General features: G+C 37.6%; 1 protein-coding gene across 2 annotated transcripts in view; it reads left to right on the forward strand.

Annotated features, from left to right (window-relative positions):
* The window catches only part of ZNF277 (zinc finger protein 277), a 170,846-nt gene that overhangs the window by 94,925 nt on the left and 61,085 nt on the right, over nucleotides 1–14,836 (forward strand). The gene's annotated exons all lie outside the window — the stretch shown is intronic.

The raw sequence follows: 14,836 nt of genomic DNA on the forward strand, positions 1-14,836 counted from the left end.
CCTTTACCAAAGATTAATTTCCTCAGACTGTAAAGATAGCTATTATCTATATATTTCTCCTTATTGTCCTCCCTTGCTATTCTGTGACGTTTTCTAGCAATACTATTTGACCTTGAAACAAAACCCAAGAAAAATGGCAGAGACAGTTCAAGATTGGGTTTTGGCAATGTGAGAACAAAGAAAAACAAGATTGTGAAGGATAGGATCATTATAAGACCAGAATTAAAAATAGACAGAGGCCAGTATAGTTTGAAAGTATTTAAAGAATAGACTAAGTGAGAAGATCTTGATGAAGCCCAAAAGTAGGTATATGGGCATTATAGTAAAAGAAGGAGAACCTCAAGCTTTGAGATCTCAAAACAAAAACTCTGCCAGATGGTAATAAAATCAAAGGTGCAGCTCTGTTGGCAAGTGACTTCATGAAGCAGGAGGAAATAAAGATCACTGGACCTGGGGAATGAGAAGTTGTGAGGTCAGAGTACTTCAGAGTACCACATGGATCATTTAACCAACAATCATTGAAATCCTGAGGATTGGGGCCCAAAGCAAAGTAGAGAGGAAAAAGATGCTAAAATTAGCCTTTAAAAGGAGAGAAATCAAATGATGATGGTAGATCAGTAGAATGGAAACGGTCAGATTTTCTTTAAGAGGTTCAAACCAGATTTCTTTTCCAGAGCCACATCAGAACATATAAGACTTAAGATTACTTGACAAATGGTTAGCTTCCCCTACCATCACTAAGACAGGGAACTGAAGATTGAAGACTTACTAGCTGTGTGACTCTGAGCAAACCATTTAACCCTGTCTGCCTCAGTTTCCTCATCTTTAAAATGAGCTGGGGGAGGAAATGCCACTCCAGCAGTGAAATATAACTTTTATTTAAGTCAAAAGAAACTAGAAATAGCAGTTGAATTTTGTGTGATTTAAAAGATATCACTTCAGGAGCTCTCTTAAAGGTAATAATAAATATTTTATCAAAATTTTGACCCAAAAAGAAAAAAAATGACCAATTGAGTATTTTTCTTTGTTGTCTAAAATACAGTATTTTTAGACAAATGGAGCTTACATATTACTTTCTCTCCTACCCCTACCCAACACATTATACACCTCTTAAAGAATATATTATCGAAATCTTGTCTCATGCTAATTTTCTCTACAATTTTTACTTGGAGTGATAAACTTGATGCACTAAAACTGGTTTGTGTTTTCTCTGTTTTGTCTACAAAATAAAGCTATTTAAAAATAGTTAACAGGAAGATTTTAAAAAATAGCATGCATTTCTCCCTTCCTTTCTTTGCTTGACCCTCATTCTCAGCAACAATCAATCAAATATTTATTAAGTGCCCCTTATGTGCCAGACTCTTTGCAGATATTAATACATGGCAGCAAGGTGGTTCCTATCTTTGAGGAGCTTACATTCTATTAGAGAATCTAATATGTTTGTAGATAAATCAATATGGGACTAATGAAAAATAAATAAATATGATTTAGGAGCAGGATGGGAAAAATACCAAATACTCAGTGAAATCATGATGAGCCTCTTGAAAGAGGTAGCATTTGAACTGGACCTTAATGAGGTGTGAGGATTCCAGGGATTGGAAGTGATAGAATGTCAGATGATGGAGAACAGCAAGCAGACCAGTTTGACCAGAGAATAAAGTATATGAGGGTGATTGGTGTTGATCATCCTAGAAAGGAAAGCTGGCATCAGATTTTAAAGAACATTAAATGCCAAACTGAGGAGTTTGCTTTGGATGATAGAAGGACTGGGGAATCCCTAAACCTTCTTGAGCAAGAGAATGGAGCTTTAGAAATACCAACTTGGTAGCCAAGTAGAAGAAGGATCATACAAGGGAGGGTCCAAATTCAGGAAGAAAAATTAAGAGGCTATTACAATAGTCTAGTTGAGAGGTGATGGCATGACATGATGATAATGTGGCAAATGCAGTAGAGGCCCCATTTCCACTTTTCTTGGATAAAATCTATAAATAAGAAGGAAATAGATAAAATTGTCTTTGGGGGAGAGATATTGATATTCAGACCACTCAATGGTTGATGTTTTTCTTTCTTCCCTGGGAAACAATCTTAAAACCATTGTGGGTGCTGAGCATTTACTAGTTTGTCCTGCTTTGGATTCTTCAAGGTAGAAATTTGACATGAAAAATCCACGTTTGGAGTAGTTAGCTCCTTGAGAGTAGAAGCTGTTTTGTTTTTGTCAAGGGGTCTGCTGTGCCAACTCAGTGCCTAGCTCCTAGTAGCTACTTAACAATTGCTTGGTGGTTGTTTTATTGTCTTTGCTTAGAAATTCAAATATGTTCTATTTTCTTGAGTGATTTTTCTGGAAAATAACCAAAGCAAAAGTTAAAAATCAACTTTTTCCCTTCCATTGCTGAGATTTTTTTTTAATGGATTTCTCAAAATTGGAGAAAGACAAGAGTTACTAATGTTCTGTTGTTGCCTGAGAGTCTTATCTCTCTCTCTTTTTTTTAATCTCAATGATATCTTCCAAGGCTTTAGGGTATCTAGAGACCCCCCCCCCCAACCCCAGATCTGGCATTGACCTTGAAGTCATTCATCTATTCCTTTTGCTTCTAGTCTATGTTCTACTTCCTGCTTGCCACAGTGATCATTATTCTCCCATGGTCTTAGGAATCCGAAGGGACAATAAGTCATATTCCTTCTGAGCTACTGATTCTAGTTTCTAACAACCTCGACTTTTATCCATTCAGATTTTCCCTCAGTTTTTTTCATTAGCCTCAAACCCTGAGATTTCTCCTGTTGGATACCTACATTTTCTTCCTTGCTCCCCCCAACCCATTCTATTTGAACCATTTTATCTGAGCCCCTAGGGGAGCTTTCATTTAACTCTCTGGCTCCCACACTCCTTGTTCACACTTCCTAGATGTTCTGCCCACACTTGCCCTCACCTCTTCCCTCCTCTTCAAGTCCCCCCAGTGAGTCTCAAAGAAGAAAGAAAGAAGTGGCCTTTCTATCCTGTGTAGAAGCAGATGGCATCTGCTTCTAACATGATGATTCCAGAAAGGGTGGGAGGCACTAATGTCTTTCAGGGAGGTGAGATATTAGTCAGATCATATCTCATGGATGTCAGGCACTTATCATCCAGTTAAGCAATCCTTGGCTAGCGTGTTTTGGTTTGGCACCAGTTGGCAGTCTTGGTAACTAGCAGAAAGCTGACTTTCTCAACAGTTCTTGTGTCTTCTTTCTGCTTCTGGTAATTACTATCTAGGAAAACTAGGGCAATAGTGATTTCCTTGGAAACAACTTTGCCCTCTCCATGGTCCTTTGTTTACTTTTTTTTTTTAATTTTTGATCAACTTAAACCTTCCCTGACATGGCAAAGTTTGTTTTGTTTTAGGTGATTCACTAGAAGTAGCTAATCTTCACTCCCCTTCACTGGAATACTAAAGAATTAAGTCTCCATGTATCAAATGCTGGCAGAAAAAAATCTGAACTTTCCCCAGAACTACTTTGCATTCCTCAACACTTCAGTGGGAACTCCAGAAAAGAAAATTGCTTTTCCCTTGGTCTCCTAGTTGGAGATTGCTCTGAAAATATTTTAGAAACTTAACAGGTTGATGCTGCCTTGGAAGATGGTTGCTGTTACTCACAGGTATACAAAGACAAAACTGGGTCACGATTTCATTTTTAATTTATTGATTAAACTAAATGCTGATCTCCCCCAAGTTCTTAACACTAATTGAGCATTTATTTAATGTTTTCTGGCTAAATGTTTTTATGTTGGGTGTTACATCTGACAGAGTGAAAAATGCCCTGATTATTGTTGCTTATGCTTTTATTTATTCATGGTGAAAGGTACTAGGTCTTCTGCAGAGAGTACCAAAACAGAATGTAATTCCTCTTCTTCAACTCAAGAAAAAAACTAAGGATGCTGAAAGAATAATTAAATCTACTTCTACTGCATGTAAGGTAGCTAGGTGGTACAATGGTTTGAGTGTCCAACCTGGGGTCAGGAAAACTCCTCTTCTTGAGTTCAAATCCAGTCTCAGATACTTACTAGCTGTGTGACCCTGAACAAGTCACTTAACACTGTTTGCCTCAGTTTCTTCATCTGTAAAATGAGCTTGAGAAGGAAATGGCAAACTGCTCCATTATCTCTGCCAAGAATACTCAAAAAGAGGTCAGGAAGTGTCAAGACACAACTGAAAACAACTGAACTCAAACACACCCTGCATTGTGGGAAGAAGAGGAAAGCGTTTTATATTAGAGCCATAGAGATTGCCCAAATTCTTGCGAATTGTAAGATATTTTTAAAACTTCAGTACTAGACTATTCCCAGAGAGTTTCTCAGATTCCTCTCTTAGGTCTCTATTTTTGTTGTTTGTTTGTCTTAAACCCTTACCTTCTATCTTAGAATCAATACTATATAAGTATTGGTTTTTGTTTTTAAACCCTTACCTTCCATCTTGGAGTCAATACTGTGTATTGACTCCAAGGCAGAAGAGTGGTAAGGGCTAGGCAATGGGGGTCAAGTGACTTGCCCAGGGTCACACAGCTAGGAAGTGGCTGAGGCCAGATTTGAACCTAGGACCACCCATCTCTAGGCCTGGTTCTCAATCCACTGAGCTACCCAGCTGCCCCCATAAGTATTGGTTTTAAAAATCTTTTCATTCCTTGTGCTTCTGGGGTTATTAGTCTTTGGGTATAGCAATTATCTACTAAATTTATTGTTCCTAAAATTTTATGAATGAGTGTTAAGTCCAGGTTATTATGGGCAATCATTTTATCTGTAGGGATGATCTGGACCCAGTAATATTTATTTACTGAATCTTGAGAACATTTCAGGACAGTGGGGGTTTTTTTTATCGGTTCCTTTATAAAGGATAGTGAGCTTCTTATCTATAATGCTTGTGGGACAGGGATTTTGAAAGGATTCCATCATTCCCATCTCATTTCCATCTTTAACAATTGTTTGTATTTTGGGGTTATCTCTATACAGTTATTGTTATCATGATGTCACTATATTTCAAGCAAATGAATATTTTATGCATGCTTCAAACATTTATAGATAGTATCTGTAGGTGAGCAGGAATAGGGGTGGGTGTTTGTGCCTTATGTACAATGGACCCTCAATGAATATTATTGTCCTTTTTAATTTTATCCATGTAGTTTTCATCTGTTGGTAATTATTTAAATGTTCTTCCTAAAAGCAGAAGTGGTCAGCAGTCCAGCTGACCACTCAAAATTCTTCCCATAGTTTTATTTGGAGTAGGATTTTCCTTTTGTGGAGTAGGGTTACAATGGAGATCACACAATCTCTGAAAGTCTTTAAGATGCTCCTTTCTCCAGTATAGTCTTCTCCAGTATAGTCTTCTCCAGTATAGTTTTGAGTGTTATATAGAATCTGCAGACAAGGTATATATAACTAGCATTTTATAGTACTTGAAGGTTTGCAAAGCACTTTTACATGTGTTACCTCATTTTATTCTCACAACAATCCTAGTGGGTAGGTCCTGTTATTATCTCTTTTACAGAGGAGGAAACTGAGGCAGAGATTAAGTGACTCGCTGGATTTAAATGTAATGAATTAGATGGCTTCTAAGATCCCTCCTAGTCAATCAGTGATCATTCATTAATCACCTACTATGAGATTTAAAATGGTTGAGGTCTTAAACTGTAGTGATTAAAATAGTGGAAGATATAAATTGTGATAGATATAAGAGAGGATGAGTAAATTTGACCGCTGAAAATGTTTCACTTCAGTGTCTTGGTTTTTAAATCAAATATAAGGTAGTCACCAGGGAAGTATTCCCAATTATTCAAATACCCAAGTCAACTGGGTTTTATAGAGATTTTTAATTAATAATACAATGAGTAATCAAAGAAAGAGAGAGAGAGTAAGAAAGGAATAAGTATGAAGGGCCTCAAGCCAATATGGCCTAGACCTGAGTCTTAAAAGAGAAATCAGTCAGTTTTTTTTAACACTCACCCCAAGGTCTGACTAAACAGGGATACTAGTGACACCAGGCCAGTGTCCTTTCTCAAAGAGTCTTCCAGCCAGAGATTGTTTCAAAGGGCCTCTCTCTCAAGTGCCTCCAGAGCTCCTACCCCAGAGGGACAGAGCCCCTCAGAGGAGCTCCTCAAGGAGCTCTCCTCCAGAATGAGAATCAGAAATCGAGATCCCTGAATGAGATCCAAGCTCTTATTTTTAAGGGCAAAATTTCCTCTGTCACCTCCCCTAAGTCCTTACATCTACCAATCACTGTAGATGTTTCTAAAGGACCACCCAATTTGAATTCACAGCTGAGTAGTTTTAATCTCTTTAGTAAGTCAGGAAAAAATGCTGCTGTGTCAACAAATTTCATTAAGAAAAAACCTCTGAATAAGTTATCACCCTTTTAGGTTTAAGTAGTTTACAAGTTGCCCCACCTTTATAGGTACTTAGTATCCCATTGTATCAATTCTAAAACAGTCATGACTTAAAGAACTTCCTGTCCCTTCCATAAGCATGGATCAAATTACTTTCATTGTTTAGCAAGCAGTTTTCTGTCCTAAAGCAGTCTTAAGAGGGTGGAGCAGGGACACTCCCATAGCTAGGAGCCCCCACACTCAAGTAGAGTTCTCACCATCTGCTAGGGAATTTTTTTAAGTAGAAGATTCCCCAATGGGGGAAACCCCTAACATTCATAAGTCTGAGAAATTTTGAGGTTTACACTACTATGTGCCAGGCATTGTGCTAAACAAAGGGATGACAAAAAGAGACAAAAGATAGTCCTCACCTTCATAGCACTCACAGCCTATAAATTCTTATCTTTATCAAATATCTAAAATCCCTAAACAGAGAAGAATATGAATTCTCCTCATAAAAGAAAAGGTGATTTCTCCCCTTTTAAAAAATCTATCATCAATTCTACCTCTGGTACTACTTGATGGTACCTTGTCCAATGAGAGTAAGCCTATGCTACTCAAAAGGAACTGGGGGCAGGGGGCTCAGTGTCCTGAGGCACCCACCTTGACCATAGGGTCAGTCTTCCCCATCCCTACTGGCTGTCTTTATTCATTCACACATTTCCCTTCATGGATACTAGATGGTAGATAGGAGGACTTTTCCAGACTTCTCCTTCACCTTGGTTTAAAGTAATCACTTTTGCCTTATCTCCCAATTTGCACAGCTCAATTTGCTACAACTCAGAGTTCTCAAAGAGAATTTCTGACTGTGCATTTCCAATGCTTGTAGGTAAATAATCAGAATTTTAACACTTTTTTCTAAAGATCTTTCTCGTAGAGTTTTTAATGCATTAGTGACTTTGCCATTTGGTATGCAGTCTGGACACTAGAATTGTAAACAGGCTATCTCAAAAGAAGTCTGGCACTCTGTGACTCATTTCTAATGGCAGTACAATGGGCAGCCCATTTTTTAAAATTACTTATTTCTTTCATTTTGATTTTCACTTATTTATTCATTGATTTTTCTGCCTTGACCTTTCCTCAAAGGTAAATCATTTAGAATCATTCATTCTGATCTATTAAAGGATTCCTTCCTCTCCAGGGTTTTGCCCCTCTTTCAGGTTCCTGGTACTAGTGTTTCCACTTGTGCTCTTGGAAGAGTATTGTATAATCTGAGCATGTAAAATGAAAAATAGATCTGCTTGTGTGGTCTTTTACTAGGCCACTCAGCCTTAGAAGGACAACAACAAGGGGACAAGAAAAATTAAGATCGAGGAAGGCAGCACAGCACCCCATTCTAATGATGCTTCTTCACTAGTTCCCAGAAGAATAGAGATAAAAAGCAATAAATATTAAGTGCCAACTATGTGTCAGGCACTGTGCTAAGCAGTGGACATCCAAAAAAAAAATGCAAAAGACAGCCCCTACCCTCAAGAAGTATACCAGCTAATGGGAGAGGCAACATGCAAACAAATCTATCCCAAACAAGCTATGTGCAGGATAGATGGTAAGTAACTCCCAGAGGGAAGACAATGGAATTTGAAGAGGATTGGAGGAGAATTCCTGTAGAAGATGGGATTTTAATTGGCATTTTTGCTTCTTTTTTTCCTATTGCAAAATGGTCATAGTAACATTTGCACTACCTGCTTTTCAGGATTTTGATTAAAATATACTGTCTATAATTTTAAAGGGTGGCTGTGTTTGAAAGCAATTGTTTTTGGAGAAGACCAGTAATTTCATTCATCTAGAGAACTTCTGGTGAGGAATTTCCTCTACCAATAAAAATGAATAGCTTCTCTGCAACTTAGGAGAATTCCCTGGGGCACTGAGAAGTTAGGTGACTTTCCCAAGGTGGCCCAGCCAGTATGTGCTAGAGATAGAAATGAAACCCAGGACTTCCCTGACTCCAGAGCCAGTTCTGTAGCCATGACACTATGATGCTTGTCAGTGTGGTGGTTAATAGTGTTGCAAGGTTGAGGATGCTGCAAGTGGCCAACCAGTGTGCTGAGACTTCACCAGTTAAGGGAATCTGAGGCTCATGCCATACAGGGATCAGCTGAAAGACTGAGGGATGTTAACCAGAGGAAAAGAAGACATGAAGGAGGTCTTAGAGCTTTTTCAATTATTTGAAAGTCTGTCATATGGAATGAGCATGAAACTTCTACTTTAACCAGAAGGGCATGATGGGGAACAATGGATGGAAGTTTTAGTCAGATTTAGTTATGATGTAAAGAAAAAATAAAATCCTGACAATTGCCAAAGGGAAATGATGTTTTCTCAAGGCCCAGGGAGACCTCTCTTCATTAGAAGCCTCAGTGGAAGACTGGGTAAACCTTTCTTGGGGATGTTTTAAAAGATATTCTCATCCGGGGCAGTTGGATTTGATGGACCCTGAACTATCTTATAGCTGATATTTATTCCCTAAGTCTGTATTTTTTTAATGGTGCCATTGTTCAAGAAGTAGAAAGTGTGAGATGGGAGGAAGAACCAGCCCCCTACAGGATCTTCTGGGCCACTGGTGTTGCTGTGGAATGGTTTTGTTGTTTGAGGGTCAGGAATCACTGTGTTTACTCTCCTGAGTATTTACTGTTTTCCCCTGTTAGAATGTAAGCTACATGTCTTATTTGTATTTCTATCCACAATACTTGGGATAGTGCCCAGCACATGAAAAGCAAGTGTTTAATAATGATTTTCATTCATTAATTGAGGGAGTAACCAAGGAGGGACTATCCTTTTTAATTTATTTAAAATTATTAATTTTTATTAAATGAATTAAAATATTAAATATTTTATTAAATAATTTCATTTCTATTTATAATCAGCCAGGAAAAAAAAAAACAAACCTCTGCTATGTACCAGGTGATTCAAATGATTGCTAATTGACTCTTTATTTAGCCCTAGATTTTGTTTATTCTCCCTCTTTTTTGCTAGTGATATGTCATTATTAAGAATTACTTTCCTGGGGGCAGCTGGGTAGCTCAGCAGATTGAGAGTCAATCCTAGAGACAGGAAGTCTAGGTTCAAATCTGGCCTCAGACACTTCCCAGCTGTGTGACCCTGGGCAAGTCACTTAACCCCCATACAGCTCTTCTGCCTTGGAGCCAATACACAGTATTGACTCCAAGATGGAAGGTAAGGGTTTAAAAAAAAAAAGAATTACTTTCCTCCCAAATATACCCAATTTCCATGGACATTTCCAACTGCAATTACAATTTTTGTTCGTTTGTAATTACATCCAAATGGGAAGTATCATATCTAATTTGGAATCACTTGAAGTTTCATTAATATTTCATCCACTTTCAGCTTAGGAATACCAATGAGACCAAGCCCTAGCCTCTTCCATGCCACATTTGACATTTTGTACAATGGAGGCAGTCACGTGGTTTATTGGTACTCTTTATCTAGTACCTCAACTGGTCTTTGAACCATACAATGATAGTTTATCTCCAAGACTGCTTTACATCTAGAATTTTATTTGAGTTTATCAGCTGCATTGCTAAAATTCAAATAGACAACATTGTATGACCTTCCTGTCATTTTTCATGAATAAAACCTAGCTAGTGAATTTTTTTTTTTTAGTAATGCCTGACAAAAGTCATGGATTTTTGACTAGGAAATCCTTGTGTGTTTTTTTTTTATGATTTTCTCTTTTTATAATATTACTTTACTTGAAAATGATTTTAAACATGTCATGTGACATCATCCAAATATGTTAACCATGTAAATATTGTTTTAATTGTCCAAATGACTTATAGCCTCCTACCAACAAAATTACAGTAGAAATCGTGGTCTCTGGCTCTCTCTGTTCTGCTCACTTGACTGAAAGAACCCTTTATCTTTTCCTTCTCTTTATTATTCAAATCCTACACACCCTAGCCTAGTCATAATATATATTAAGACTTTTTAAAATACTTCTAAGTTTTGTCATTATGGCCTTAAATAAGAAATTTTTAAAAAAGAAAGTGTACCTCCCCCTCTTCTCTACAGAGGTGGGGAACGATGGACATGGAACATTACATATGAAATATTACACTACATGAGTCTGACGTGGAACTGTCAGAGTCAGTTGACTTGTTAGTTTTGCTGAATTGCTTTTTATTTTCTTTCTCTTTAGTTCTTTGTTGTAAGGAATGGCTTGCTGAAATAGGAAGAAGAGCTTAATATATTTGGAAATTAAGATGATCTAAAACTAAAAGCTATTAGTAGAAAATTAAAACATATACACTTAAGCATATGAATAATGTAAATGCTATAAATACATAGATGTACACACATTCTGACAATTGGTCATATAGGCTCTGCTTGAAGACTCCTAAAGGAACCACTATCTCCTGAGGCTATCCCTCTCACTTTTGGCAAGTTATATCACCCTCTTTGCCTAGCAAACCCTAAAATGGGGTCAGAAAGTGCCTGGCTGAAATAGCTGAACAACAACACACACACACTTTGAGGAGTCTTGGTTTGGTTATTGTGGGTACACCATACAATGACATGGATGACAACCTCTCTACCTCATTGTCGATAAATACAAGAAGGGTTTTCCATTTCCTTCTCCAGCTCTTTTTACAGAGAAGGAAACTGAGGCAAGCAGGGTGAAGTCACTTGCCCAGGGTCCCACAGCTAGTAAATATTTCAGGACAGATTTGACCTCAGGTCTACCACTGTCCCCCAGAAGTGCCCTCCTAGCAGTTAGAACTACCCAAAAGTCTGCCTTAGACAGTCTTGGCTCCCTCTCCTAAGGAGTCTTCAAGCAGAACCAGAATAAACACTTTTAGGGATTCCTTTTGGGCATGGGTTGGACTAGATGGCTTTAAAAAACCCTTTCAACTCTCCAATTGTGTGATCCTATGTGATTTTTATTATGCACTAGGCATTGTGCCAGGTACTGAGAATACAGAGACAAAAACAAAAATAATTCCTGATCTTCACATAGGCTATGTTCCACTTGGTGGGGGCGAATACGATACGTACACTAATAAGGCAGCACAAAAAATATAGGTAGTCAATGCAAAGTACTTTCAGGAACGAGGAAGAACATGAGTTCTTGGGCTTATAGAGGTGCCATTTGTTCTGAGCCGTGGAGACAAGGAGGGATTCCAAAAGGGGAAGGGAAGAGAAAGAGCATTCCAGGCTCACAGACAGCCTGTTCAGAGGCAGGATGGAAATCTCTCCTTGGGGACCCATTGAGCATTTGCCATGTTCTCATTAATTCTAATTTGGCTACAATGTGGGATGAATAGGAATAGGGTAAAATCATTCTGGCAGAATAAATGGGGGTCAGGTTCTGAGGAGCTTTAAATGCTGAAGGGAAGAGTATATTATCTGAGCAGCAAAAGGGAATTATCAAAGCTTCTTGAGCAGAGGAGCAACAACGTGGCCAGATAAGGGTTTTAGGTATATCAGTTTGGCAACAATGTGGAAGATGAATTGTGGAGGGATTTGTCACAAGGGGCTCAGCCAACACATGGTAAATTTTTTTAATGGATTTAAAAACTAAGACTAAAATTGAAATCTGCATGAATAGAAGGAAATAGGTATTTTTAAAATAATCATTTCAAGTTCTCTCATCCTTGTGGAATTGAGGAGGATCTAGAGGACCTTAACACCTTTCCACCAGATTTACAGCAATAATAAAAAAAAAAGATAAACTGACCCCTGAACAATTTTCCTAGTTTCTTCAGCATATGAAATGAAATATAACAAACTGCAATGGATATGGCTTGTGATTAGAATAATCAGGTAGAATGAGGAGGCCCCTGAAAGGAAGTTTAAATGTCCATTCTATCTGAAAATTAAGCCAGAGCCAGCCCTACCCCATTTTCCTGTGAAGCTTTGAGAATCCAAGGACCTAGATGATCTAATAAAGACCAGAGTTCTTCCAGCACCTTTCTCCTTGCTTCCTGCAACAGGGATAAGTTTCAATTTATCTTTCTTATTTGCATATGTGTGTTTTCTATCATAACATGGTAAATAAGATCATTTGTTTTGCAGAACTCTGTACATATAAGCAATACTTTTATCTTTAGCTTTCCTAAGGGGTTGGGGAGAGGCATAGGAAAGAAAGAGAATTTGGAACTTAAAAAAAATGTTAATGGCTGTTAAACTTTTTAAAAAATGTAATTTGGAAATATTTAACAAAATAAATTTTTAAAATTTTTTTCAGAGGTCTTAGCCACATGAAAATGGGGTTCCATTTGAAGTCCAAAGATCCCACCAGACTAGTTTCTCTGTGGAGATGAGGAAGGCCATCTTGATAGAAAATAAGTGCAATTGTTTCTTTATTGTGTATCTTTGTTATGTTGGCAAAAAGAAAGTTTTTCCCCCTCACTTCAGCGACTCACAAATGTTCATTTTTCCCCTCAAAATCAACCCACAATAATAGGGTGTCTGGTATTAGGTCTGGCTTGAACACATATCCTGAAGGTATAACTGCATCCAAAAAAACAATCAAGATCAGAAATGGAAATTAAGAATAAATGGAATAATTTAGGTTCATAAGATTATAAATTTAGAACAGGAAGGTACCTTCTGGAAGAACTAATCCAACCCTGCCTTCAACAATGATTATATCCTACAACCTGCCAATCATAAGAAACTTTATTCCCTCAAAAAAAGGCAGGGTGTATTAGGTTGCCCTGGACTGAAAGAATAAAATTCAGGCTGAAAAAAAAATGGCAATACTTTTTGATTATCCCTTTATTTTTTAGAACATATATTCTTCTAAGTCTGCCAGTCACACTCTCCAAAGATTATGTAGAAATCTGAGGTCAGGGTGCTCCAGACTGTTTGACCAGAAATCCTTAAACTTCAAAGCCAGTTTATATTGGTTCCTTTTTAAGTGCTTCTTGCCCAAGTTCTGAAAGACTCTTTCCATTCAAGTACATGTCTTCTGGCTAGTAAACTCCCTGGAGCAAGTGTTACTTTAGACCCAGAACCTCTCCTAATCACTAGTTAACATAAAGCTTTTGTACCATATTCTAAAAGTATCTTAAATGGCCACTTCAGACTTTGCTACTGAGATAATAAAGTTCAACCCTGATTTAGTTAAAAGGAAATAATGAGTTTGGTAAGTTCTTTTAATCATTCACAAACTTCAGAAAACTATCAAAGGTCTAGGTCTGGAATAGTGGGTTCTTTTGTCTACAGGGATGATCCGTGGGAATCAAGGAGTCTTGGCAAATCTTGGAAAGAACTTGCCAGATTTGTGCCCAAAGTATTAGGAGTTCAATGTAATTTGAAAAAACAAAGGAAATTCCTTTGTTTTTGGAACCATTGAATTCATCCCATTATAACCCTTCCTCCAAAAAGAATATCAAAACTTTTATAACAAATATGCATCACCCCCTGGCATGGTAAGTACACATTTGTATTGGGAAGGCCATGGCCAAAGTATCTCTTGAATTCAGGAGTTCTGAACTAGCATAGGAATAAAGCCATTTTGGTGACTGAACCAACATTGCCAAAATGGTAAGTTCCAAGAGCAATGGGTCACCAGAACTCACCCAGTGAAAAACAGGTCAGAACGTCCATGCTGGTCAACATGAGTGAGTAGTCCCTCTACTTCCAGCCTGGACAAGATAAGGAGACCTAGTTCCAAAAGAAACAAACAAACATAAAAGGCAAAGAAATAAATAAATGGAAGTTCCATATTTAACCATATCCAAAAATATATCTCATTCCTCACATATTTGATCCATTGCTTCTATCTCAGGAGATGAGTGGCATTCTTCATTCTTGGTCCTCTGAAGTCATGGAGGATCACTAAGTTCATCAGAGTTCTTAAGTAAGTAACTTAATGACTAGCATATAGAATAGAATAACTTTAGGCACTTCAGTTCCTTGCACTGGTAATAGGGGAAAGTGTCTAACATATTACCCTTTTCTGAAAGAAGCAAACACCGTGTAGAATTGTCTTCTTCGAGGGAACTAGAGAGAAAATCACTTCTTTGGTTAAGTTAGGTTTTTAAAATGTTTAAAGAAAGAAGTAAAATTCAGTGTAATAGTGTTACCACACCTGAAATTTCCTCTAAAGTTCTGTAAATGGCTCTCAGTGTCATTCAATTTAGAGAAGAGCTGCAAATGTATTACTTCATTCATCTTGAATTGCATCTTCAGTTCTTTTCTCAGAATTTGTTTCCATGGTAACAATTATGCCCACTGGATTTACACATCTAACTGCACAAATCAACATCATACATAAATCTGAGATCCTTCAAACCACAGTGGTAAAGTATTCAGGCTGTCAATGATGAATTAGGATTCTCACTACAATGGAAATTTGCTTCATTTGTAAACCCTCTTGAATCTTCTTTTCTAATATACATTAGCTTTTCTGCCAGGCTATTTTAATGTTCTCAGTGGGCAAGTTTTTTGTTCAAGCAATTGCCTTTTTCATGTTAAATTCTGGGCA

The sequence above is a fragment of the Monodelphis domestica genome, chromosome 5 (assembly GCF_027887165.1).
Source record: "Monodelphis domestica isolate mMonDom1 chromosome 5, mMonDom1.pri, whole genome shotgun sequence".
NCBI classification, from domain to species: Eukaryota; Metazoa; Chordata; class Mammalia; order Didelphimorphia; family Didelphidae; genus Monodelphis; species Monodelphis domestica.